We start from the raw sequence: 11356 nt of genomic DNA, 5'->3' as shown, positions 1-11356 counted from the left end.
TGTTTTCGACTAGGATTATTTACTAGCAAGTGAAACCATTTTTCACAATGGTCTTTTAAGATAGTGTTGCTGTGTCTTATACATTTTTTGAAGTTGCTATACAGGCTCGTTTTTCTGAATGGCATGGTAGCGCAAATAAGCGAGGATTCAAGAAAACACACGAAGACACACACACACGGCGCTAGTAGCACATATTCGTGCATCTTCGTGTGCCTTTCTCGTGTCCTCGTTTATTTGCGCTTCCATATTCAGAAATTACATTTTTCGTATCTTTTTCTGGTATACGAGGCCTCTGTTCATTGTTTGAAGTTGAAACGGTTACTCTGCATTTCTCTCAGTGTTTTTACACCTGGTTTGTCTTTAAGCTGAAGAGACAAAAAGATGTTGCAAATTAGTCTGCTTTCTTTTTGTCTTTTTTTTTTAAGTTTGTTGTGATTACAAGAATCGCATCAGCTCACACAACAAAAAAGATGGCGATGTTAGATTTCCATGTTTTTCTGTGATGCGACTCGTGAAAGTTTGCGCAAGACTTATTGTATGGCCCGGTGCTAAAAGTGACCGTGCTGGCGAGCAGTTGCTGTTGTGCGGGATTTTTATGGTATTTGTTAAACCTGTCCTAAAACTGCAGGGTGTGTGTTCTGTGTGATCTTGCTATTGTGCCTTTGTTGTTCACTCTCCATTCAAACTATATACCCAGACCGAAGTTATTTTTTTAAGCTTTGTACAGGAATGTAGAGAGTGATAATAGTTATTGCTGCAGTATTTTTCCTTGTCTTAAATGTATACATGTTCTGGGTGTGTGGTGTGGCAGCATCAGTTGTGGCTGCCTGGGAATGTGAATATTGCCTGTACTTCACTCTGTTGTGTGTATATGAGAGTGGCCTTTTCACTGCCTTGCCTCTCTCAGGCAATGGTTCTCTTGAACCTGTGATCTCTCATGCTATTTTTGTACTCATGTTTTTGTGATCGGGAAAAAATAAACACTTTTTGGTTTGTCTCGAAGGGGCTATTTTTGTGCACATATTTTTTTGTGTTGTCCCACTTTCATGCTGCCAAAAAAAAAATGAGTGGTATCATGAATACCACATTCGCTATATCAGAGCTACCGTATTTGTGCCAAAATTCATGATCGAATCTCTATAAACAGCTGAAAAGCATATCATGATCAGTTTCACTTGTTAATCTCTTACCCTGCGTGTTGCCTTACTTGTCCCCGCACCATGGGCGTGCGCAGGGTTGCCCATCAGGGGGGGCAAAGGTTCATCGCAGCGCCCCCCCCCACCCTACTAAGTCAATGTATGGGGCAGATTTTGCGCCCCCCCCTCCTCTTAGGTGACCATGAGGGTCAATGTACGGGTAGATTTTGCGCCCCTCCTCTTAGGTGATTAGGGGGGGGCGGCCGCCGCCCCCCCCCCTGTGCGCACGCCTATGCCCCGCACCATAGCCTCCTCTATATAAAGGAGGCTATGCCCGCACTTATGAGTAGCTGAGTTTTTTTCCAGCACCAGATGACAGCTCCAGGAGCATCCATTTTGTGCTTGCTAATGTGTGTGCTAAACTCGCCATGCGATACACCGAGGAAATAGAATGCCACTTACGAGTTCGCTTCAATCGGCAGTGGGAGACGGCCGCCTCCAGGATCAAGGCAAACGAAATGCTTCTGAGTGCTTGCCCGTCTCTGTGCAGTGTTTCAGCACGTTCTCGCTCGAAAGAGCTACGATTTGGCGGGAACTCACGCACGGAGCTTGCTCCCCTCCCCAGCGCTGTGACAAAGAAAAAAATTGGCCGCGTATCTGCGTGCTTCGTTGCAAATGTCGTCGAAAGACGATAGTCTTCTGCCGGCCGTACTGCATGAGTCCTGCTCTTCTATGTTGAATCGCAGCATCTGGCTCATAGAGTCGCATTGGCAGCGCAGCCCAAAAAACACTAGCATTTTCAGCGCAGCACAAGAAACACTAGGGTTTTTAGAATCACGTATCTATGTATTTTCTATAAAGGAATACACCACCTAATATTTACGTATTGATGTTGCGCCTCAGGTATGCGTGACATTTGCTTTTTGATCGACAATGCTTACAAGTATGAACGGCGATACCAGTGCAATATGGCTGGGCGTTCAGAAAGTGGTTAAACTTTGGCCGGGTGGCTGAATCGGGTGACAGACAGACACAGACCAAAATTTCTGCGTCTAAGTTCCCGAAGAATATCGTCTTTATTTTTTTTTTCGGTGGAACGCACGTGTTGCATAGATCAGCTCTGTCTGGTGAGAAAAAAAAGGCGCGCGACATTTCCACTGAAGCACATGCATAAACATTTTAGGGCAGCGCTAATGCGTCCAAGAAGCGAATCGTATTTGAATTGAACCGTTTTCGTTGTTAACACAAAATATCGTTGGCACCCTAACATTAAAACAAATTAACATGAAAACCATAAACTGAGCATCAAGTACAAATTTTAACTCTTCAAAGTGTGCGGACTATCGAATTCTGGCTCTGCAAGCGACGTATAGCTTATGACCATAGGAATTATCGCACTTTACGCTAATTTTGTGTTTATTTGAACATAGATGATATTTTCAAACATTCGTATTAACGCATATGGGCTATTCCCGATCAGATCAATCATATATTTATATTCACGACCATGCTAAAGCGTGAGCAGTGCTAGCGTTCCAGAAGGGCCGAGCTTTTCCACCTAAGCTCATAGAAAAGGCGGGGATCAGAATTTTTGGTGGACAGTTGAAAATCGTCGATATTTTAATAGAGCCTAGCGCTCTATGGTATCACGATCAAAATTAAATTTCTGCTCGGCACTCGCATTTATTCCCATTTATTGATGTTGTTCAACCCAAATGCTTTGCGTCTAATGCATGCAAAAGCGGACGTTTTCTTGAGCTTCGAACAGAAACCGTGAACGCTCAGTATACTTGAAAAGCACTCATGTCGTACCACTGTACATTGAGCATATAAGTGCTTCATCGTAACAGGTCATCATAATGCTTGAAAGGTGCTCATGACAATGCGGCGGAGGATTCTCGGCGGCCCAAACGCTAAAGGTTCTGAAGTTTCTTGCGAAACAGGTGGAAAACGTCGACATTTAAATTCCGCATCCTAACCAACTCCGTAATTATACCTTTTCTTTGTCAAATACTTAACGTGCACATCAGAAATATTCGGCTGGATTCGGGAAAACTGAGGCACAGCAAACATAACTTTAGTGCTGGGGTTATTGATTCGAGCAGAACTGCAAATGCGACATCATTCTTAGACAAATGGACGTGTAATAAGCTACAAGAACGCCAGATTTTAAGATCACGTCGCAATTCAGCTTTTCATACAATCAGAGCTTTCGCATATCCCTGAAACAAGCAGCTCAAATTTTCCACCAAAGTTGTACAGTCCGCGAGAACTCTTTCGCATGTTTCGTGTGACAAAATTAATAATTTCTGGGCTCGCTATAAGGCAGCCAGAACCTTTTCCATGGGAGAAAGGTTGAATTAATTCATTTTCAATAAAGTTTATTACTAATCGATGATGCAATGTACATGGTCGCTTACAGTCAGCAGCCATTTGCGAACTATTTCAGTCAATTCTTACTGCAGCACAACGGACCATTGTAAAGCCACATTAAAGATAAATTCGCGTGATTTCACTTTCTTATCCGTTATGTACTTCCTGGTGGCAAATACATTGATCCCCAGACTGTTCAAATCTTGCGATTTCTCAATGTTATAAAAATATTTTTACGATCGATATGTCTCTGATAGAAAAACTTCACAGCGCTGAAGAACTCCAACTTCCATATTGATGCCAATGCATGCGCTCACCATTATGGCCATTGCATGTGTAGCCACCATCCAATTAATAGCTTCAGTCATGTTCAGAGCAAAACTCGATATTATTCCTTAGCCGGAAGTTGACAATCATCCGAGGAAATTTCCCTTGCGTCTGTGGTTGACGGTCATTGCTGTTTTCCTTGTTTGACCAAAGGCCGTCATCGCTTTTGTAGCTACACTACATGACTTATTCCTCAACATACTGCCCGAACGCGCTCGCGCTTGTTAGCTCGAAACCTAAATGTTGAATTTAAAATAAAGTTGACCAGTGTTCAACTTGTCACTCGACCACAGACGAATACTTTTCACCATGTCGCGTTATTTTGCTCAGTTTTCGATAACAACGGCGTTAGATAGATGAGCTCTGCTGACAAATCCTCATCACTCTATGCAGCCGATGTAACGCTGGACAAATATATAAATCAATCTAATGGTGTCGAGCAGTGCACGTGGACCCATGTGGTGCGTCGGCAAGGGACTTGATAATTATAAGCTCTCATATGTGTAGAAACGTACGGTGCGCTCACGTTTCGCAGCCTCTACAGTCAGCCACACACATCGTAAACGGCATGCGAGAGGCACCGACGACGGCAGATTACTGCGAGGCACTAGCTATGCATTTGTCTTACGCCTCCTGATTTCAATCATAGAAATATAAAGCTACAGCGTCCAGTTTTAAGCACGTGTAAGTTGCTCCCATCGATATATCATTCTGTGAAATAACGGAACTAGTAAATATTTTATTAACATTTATTCAACAGAACTGCAGTGCATTACCCGTCGCAAACGCTCCATTATGCGATTCTTTCATACGTATGAGTCAGAAGATTAGACAAATCCGCGGAATGTTTCTCATGCATTTCCATGCGTCATGTTCGCTTGCTTATCTTTTTTTTTTTTAGTATTTTCAAGACGTATAAAATGATCACAGTGCGATTTCTGACTGGCATTATTTCGTATCTTAAGGCAGTGCATCGTTAGGATATCCTAATTGTGCAGTATTTTAACTTCTTTATAATGTAGGTTACGGTGTACCTGCTTTGTCTTTTATTAAAAGCGAGGGTTCATTTTTATTTGACATGCTGTGCTAAAATGATGAATGTCACAAACATATACAAGGCGACCTCTGACAAAGTGATGGGACAACAGAAACTTTTGAAATAGGCATATCGAGGAATATACCCGTCGTAACTGTGCACGTGGTCCCATGTGCACATGGTCCCTGGTTTCAGCCAGAGCTTATTATCTACGGTAAAGGTGTAACTACATTGCACTTAAAAAATAAATTCGCGCTAACTTGAATGTTTGTTGCTACCTAGACGTACACACGTAAATTTTTACAAACGCAAGTCTTTAGTGGTGCTGTTTTGGACATGTGTCCCATTTTCTTATCTTGGCGGCAAAAGCATTGCTGGGCACTGACGGCGTACCTGCAGATGTGCGGTTTGTGCTGATGCGGCTTCTTCGAAACAGGAGCCCTTGCGGCGCTAGAAAACGCCGAGAAAGAAAACCGGAGGACAATGGAAAAAAAGAAGTTTCCCTCTTCCCAACGGGAGCTTCCGGGGCCGCAGTAGCGCATGTTTTTTTGCTTCTTTTTTAAAATGTACTTTTCTCTCCACGCTCGTTCCTTCTAGTTGGCCTTAGGCTGACCCACTTTCCCGCACTTTTCCACCTTCTGCGTTTTATTTTCCACAGCGCGAGTCGTCAGTGCAGATTGCCATTGCTATGTGTTCGTTCTAACAATCTTGAAAGAATATTTCTTGTTTATATTGTTCGTGTATCAGTACTAAAACCTTACTCTGCGGCCACGTCTTTTGATGAGTTTTTTTCACATAGCATATATGGTATTTCCGTTTGCCTGACTTATCCGTCAGCGAAAGATGAGAACGCTTACTCATTCCATTGCGCAAATTGCATAATAAAGGACTAGCTGTTAGAACAAAACATTGCGTCTCTCTATCCACAGACTGTTTGGGTGCAGCGCTGCTCGGGCAGCACGCAAAAATTTTCATGCTTCATGTCTGTATTCAGACAATGCTTCTTTTAAGTTATACGTATACAGACGATGCTTCTTTTAAGTTATACAGAATGGTTTTTAATGGCCGTTTTAGTTCAGAAATGACATAAATGCGTTTTGTGAGCTCTGTTTACTGCAAGCGGGTGACATTACTTGCATGAAAAATCAAAATAAATAATCACCTATTTAAATAAAGTTCATTTATGACCTTCAAATTACACTGCCTTACCTACCGCAACTAACTGTAGCCACTGAGTTTGCAATAATTGGAATGAAATCTTACGATTTAATATTTATGGCATCAAATTTGAGGTAGAAATGCACTGTTGCTTCAGTCACCTTTATTTTTGTAAGAGTCCGTTTTAAGCATCGAATAATGACAAAAGCATAGTTAAACGCCCATGTATTAACAGGTCTGGGCAAAGATACTTTGAAATTGTATCGCGATACGATACAAAATACTCAGGCAAGAAGTATTTGAGATGCAGATACAAGATACTACCGCGATAATTGTATCCGATACGATACTTGCCAATTGTATCTTAAGATACTTCGATACATTCGCAAGTTAGTTATTATATATCCATATGACGCAGTAGCAAGCGCCAATGCACAAAAATGCTTGAAGTTCCTTAACTCTGACCAATTTTGTTTCATTTGAATGAAATGTCTTTAGTATCTTAAAAGTTTTGTCTGTCTTACATTAGTACTTTAGTTCAATTCCTAAAGTACATTAGTTCAATTCCTAAACAACTTACCGTGGTTCAATGCCGAAACAACTTACCGGGAAGAACTTCAATAAGAAGCCTTCGTACGATGGTGTAAATACCGGCGTGGAGTTTAACCTTGTCTGTAAACCACCACTACGCAATACCTGATCACCGGACAGGTGTACAGCAGCAACAAAGCTGGAAGCGAGTTTTGTAACGAATGGTGTATACGTAGGGACATAAAACCGCAATGGCTGTTCATATTCTACGTATATGCTGGTGTAAAGCGTTCCTTATCGATATACTCACTAACGTGCGATCTTTGAACAATTTTTCTTAAACAAAAGAACATCTGCAACCCGGAAACGTCTCAGGCGTATTGTATTGTCACGTGGTATAGCGACGATTAATATGGCGGCAGTCAAATTGTAGAAACGAAACTCTTTACTGAACTAACTTAAGGTAAGACAATAGAAAATTCATTGCCTATGGAAAATTGCCTGAAACGGCTCGGTGGGACGCTCATGAGAAAAACGGAGCATTTGGTATATATGTTTCTCGAATCCCTCATCTAAAATCTTCTCGAGGGCCCCCAAGCAAAGTCTTTAAGATGGCTTCTAATAATTTCCGTTATTATAACGCAAACTCAACTTCGCTGCTTTATTAAGCGGTAAACAGAATGTTTGGTACTGTATACTCAAGACCCGCCACGGTGGCCTAGTGGTTATGGTGCTCAACTGCTGACCCGAAGGTCACGGGATCGAATCCTGGCCACGGCAGCCGCATTTTCCATGGAGGCAAAAATGCTTGAGGCCCGTGCACTTAGATTTAGGTGCACGTTAAAGAACCCCAGGTGGTCGAAATTTCCGGAGCCCTCCATGGCGTCTCTCGATCATAATCATACCTTGGTTTTGGGACGTTAAGTATCAAATATTATTGTTACTGTATAGTACCAAAGGCACGCCCATACAATTATATATTTGTTTTCAAAATCACCTTGGCAGAACAGTAAACTCAAGTGAAGCATAAATGTGCAAAGAGTAGGAGAAATAACGCAGACATTAAAAAGTAACAATAAAGCAGAGAGCTTATTTTGGCAGCACGTTACAAAAGAGATATTGCAGTGACCACACCGAAAAAAAAACAATAAAGAGACCTAGGTACTGAATGCAAAAGAACAGGTAAGAAAGCATTAGTGCTAACAATCAAATTATGATTTCAAAAATTCTTTGAATGTATAAATAGCACGAAAAGAAATAATATGGTACACCGAGATATCTTTTGTTAGGTAAAGACTTCTTCTATTAGATCGAGCATCGGTGTCGGTGGATCTATTGTCCTTAGAACGTTATTTGCATATAGTCAATGTCATCGCATGTAAGGCAAACTTACATCCGCGAGATGTTTCAAATCGCTGATGTGTGAAAGCCATGAGACGCAAGGCGACTTCGTTCTTGCATACTTCAGATTTCGTTATGAACCACCACGCAGAGAATCTTCAATTACGACACGAAAGCGGCATAATAATTTGCGTAATAGGCGCTGCACTCATTGTAGTACGCGACGCAGGACCGTGGCTAAGAGCAAGTGTCATGGAACTGAGACACAACTAAAAAGAACAAAAAATCGAGAAAACAAAAGCTACGTGGGCTGGACGTAGACGTTCGCGCGCTTGTTTGTGTGGAGGCTGCGCGAGCTGCCACATGACTCTACTCCACCAATAGGGACGCGCAGACCTCGTCGCCTGCCCTCAGTAGAAGACTCTGGCGGAAAAATAAAATTATGTTGCCACCCTTAGTTTTATTCAGGTGGCTTAGTGGCGGCAGTACCAGCTTGAGAAGCAGAGTTCAGCCAGCGATAATTGCTTCGCATAGTGGTGTTGCGATAGCGGTATCTTGTATCTTAAGATACACAATACGTTATTGAATGTATCGGAAATACAGATACTCATTTTGCGAGACGTATCGCGATACAGATACAAGATGCCCGATGAGTATCTACGATACATGTATCTTTGATACTGCCAAGCACTGCATGTATATAAATACTGTCGCACACTTGGCGAATGATGGTCTCAAAAAAATCTCTTAAAGTAGATATGCACGCCTGGCGAAACAATGCACGAATGTAATGGTTCGCTATTGTTTTTGTTATTTAATCAATAATGTATTTAGATTGTTCGCACAAATAATCTCTACCACTTGGAGCAATCAGCTCAAGGACCACAAGTATGTTGTGTGTCACAGGTGATTTTTGTAATATTTAAAAAATCACACTGTAGGAGTTGTTTATACTTCCTACAGTGTATTTTATGCTGCCCTAAAATAAATACACGCTGTTTGAATCCTCTGCCGGCAACCAAGGCCGGCACGACGTGTTGCCGACTTGTCGTCCCGACAAGCGTTCGGCGGGCTCGGCGTTCACTCGGCCACAAACGGTAGTGCCAATCGCGCAGCCGACCAAGTGCCGACAAGCGTTTGGCGCGCTCGGCGTTCACTCAGCCACCAACGGTGGTGCGTATCGTGCAGCCGACCAAGTGCCGACAAGCGTTTGGCGCGCTCGGCGTTCACTCGGCCACCGACGGTGGCGCGAATCGTGCAGCCAACCTAGTGCCGACGTAGCTGGCAGCGCACCTCCGGCCGACTCTTTTAACGCGGTAGCGTTAGAGAGCTCGTGTCGCAGAAATTCCGCTGTCGGCGTCGGCACCGTTGGTTGTGAGCGAAAAATCATCCGTGAGCGAAAAATCGAGAAAGTAGCAAATAAATAAACGATAAAATCTTCGGTCCCAATGAGGATCGAACCCGGGCCGTTCGCGTGGCAAGCAGGTGTCTTACCACAAAGCCACGATGTTGCTTGCAGCTGCTTCGGACAAAAACACTACATAAATGTCATGTAGTGAAAGGAGTCTCGACGCATTTTGTTCGGCAGGTGTCACGACGAAAACGAGCCCATACGGTAGGCGCATTCGCGAGGCCATCAAACTACGTCGAAAAACGCCGGGATAGTTAGCCATCGCCGCTAAATACACACACGAACTTTCAAACAGCTCTAAAAATGGACAACTATGTCCATCTAGAGGAAAACACATCAAGCCAACGCAGCAAACGCTAGATAATGTGCTGCCATCTGTGAGGCATTGTGAGAAATATGTCTCGACTTTTCATGGCATCCGAGAGGGCCGGCGCGCGGCGTATATCTTGGAGGCCATGCGACTCTTGATTTAGATCGAAAGCCTGTAAAATTCGCGCGCGTGCGTGCGTGTGTGTGTGTAACAATACACATTAATAAGTATGCACTTAGTGGTTGAAGTGCGCACTAGGGGCCGGATTTCGCTATCGCGTTCAACTCTTAAAGGCGAAGCTTAAGGGTCCCCCAATTTTTTGGGATGCCTGGTGGCCAGTGAAGTCGGCTGCCGGCTATTTCCCAGTGATCAGCCAATCGTCGGCAGTCGGCCAGGGTTGCTTGGGATCCTGCTTCAATGTTCCTGCACTGCTGCTACACTTTGCTGTCACTCATGAAAGCTTTACTATACGCAATACTTATTCAACGATTAACTTTTGGCCGTATTGCTGCATGCAGAATCAAATGACACCACGCACTTCACACATAATGAGAGGCAATTGTTCGAGGCACTTTTATGTGCCCAGTGTGTGCTCGGAATTCACAACTGCTACCTCGCAAGATCGGAGGACATACGAGAGTCGCTGCGCAACACATCTGCACACAATGTCAAATTTTCACTATGACATTAATTGATTACGAGACTGATAGGACCTCAAAAAAAAAAAAAGAATTAGCGCCGCTTTCACGCGCAAGGCTGGATCACTGCAGAGTTGGTGAGCTTTTATCCTCTAAGCTCTCTCTTTCCCAACCCTTTGCTTGTTCTCTTTCTTTTTCTATCTTTTTTTCTTTTGTGACTTTCTTTCTATCTCTTGCTCTCTCTCTCTCTCTGTTTATTTCATTCTTTGTCTTTCTATCTTTTTCCCTCTTTCCTTCCTTTCTTGCACGCTCTCTGTAGTCCTCTCACCTTGTATCTTTTTTTCGTCTTCCCTTTCTCTCAGTCTTTCTCTTCTTCCTATTTCTTTCTATTTCACTCTCTCTCCTCGTTCTCCCCTCTTCCCTTCCTTTCTCCTTACACTCACATCTCTACTCTTCATCCTCACTTCCCTTTCCCACCCCTTGCTATACTGTACTATACAAGACTTTGTTATGCTCTGCTAACGTGACTGGATAGCCGAGTGGTGACAACGCTTGCCTTCGAATACTTGGTCCGCGGGTTTGAGTCCCGCCTCGCCAAGAAATTTTTTCGCCGCAAATTTCTCTCTTTTTCTTTCTCTATCTCTGTTTGTCTCTTTCTCTCTATATTTGTTCTCTCACCCACCTGAGTTATGGCATCCTGCGTCGGAGAAATCGGCGCGCCTGTTCTGGGAGCGAAGCAGCAGAAGAAAAAGACGACGAAGAGAGCGTGTGCTGGTTCATGATGATAATTTTCTATCTACGACATATGGTAAACCTCAAGCATACCAGCTCTATTGTAACTCTACTCTGCTTTAAAAGAAAAATAGCTTTCAAGCAGATACTTTACTATGCCCCTATGCCCTTGCCAAAGGCAAGGGTATAGTAAAGTATTTGCTTGACCTATCTGCATAGTAATGTATCTAGTATAATCTATCTGCATAGTAAAGTACCCAAAGTAACACAGCTATCTGCGTAGTAAAGTATCTGCACAGCGGGGCATAAACTTTACTATGAGTAAAGTTTATGCCACGCTGTGATAAATGTCTCGTAGTGACG

The sequence above is a fragment of the Rhipicephalus sanguineus genome, chromosome 8 (assembly GCF_013339695.2).
Source record: "Rhipicephalus sanguineus isolate Rsan-2018 chromosome 8, BIME_Rsan_1.4, whole genome shotgun sequence".
NCBI classification, from domain to species: Eukaryota; Metazoa; Arthropoda; class Arachnida; order Ixodida; family Ixodidae; genus Rhipicephalus; species Rhipicephalus sanguineus.
The sequence above is the reverse complement of the archived record's forward strand: the minus strand, read 5'-3'. Positions refer to the sequence as shown.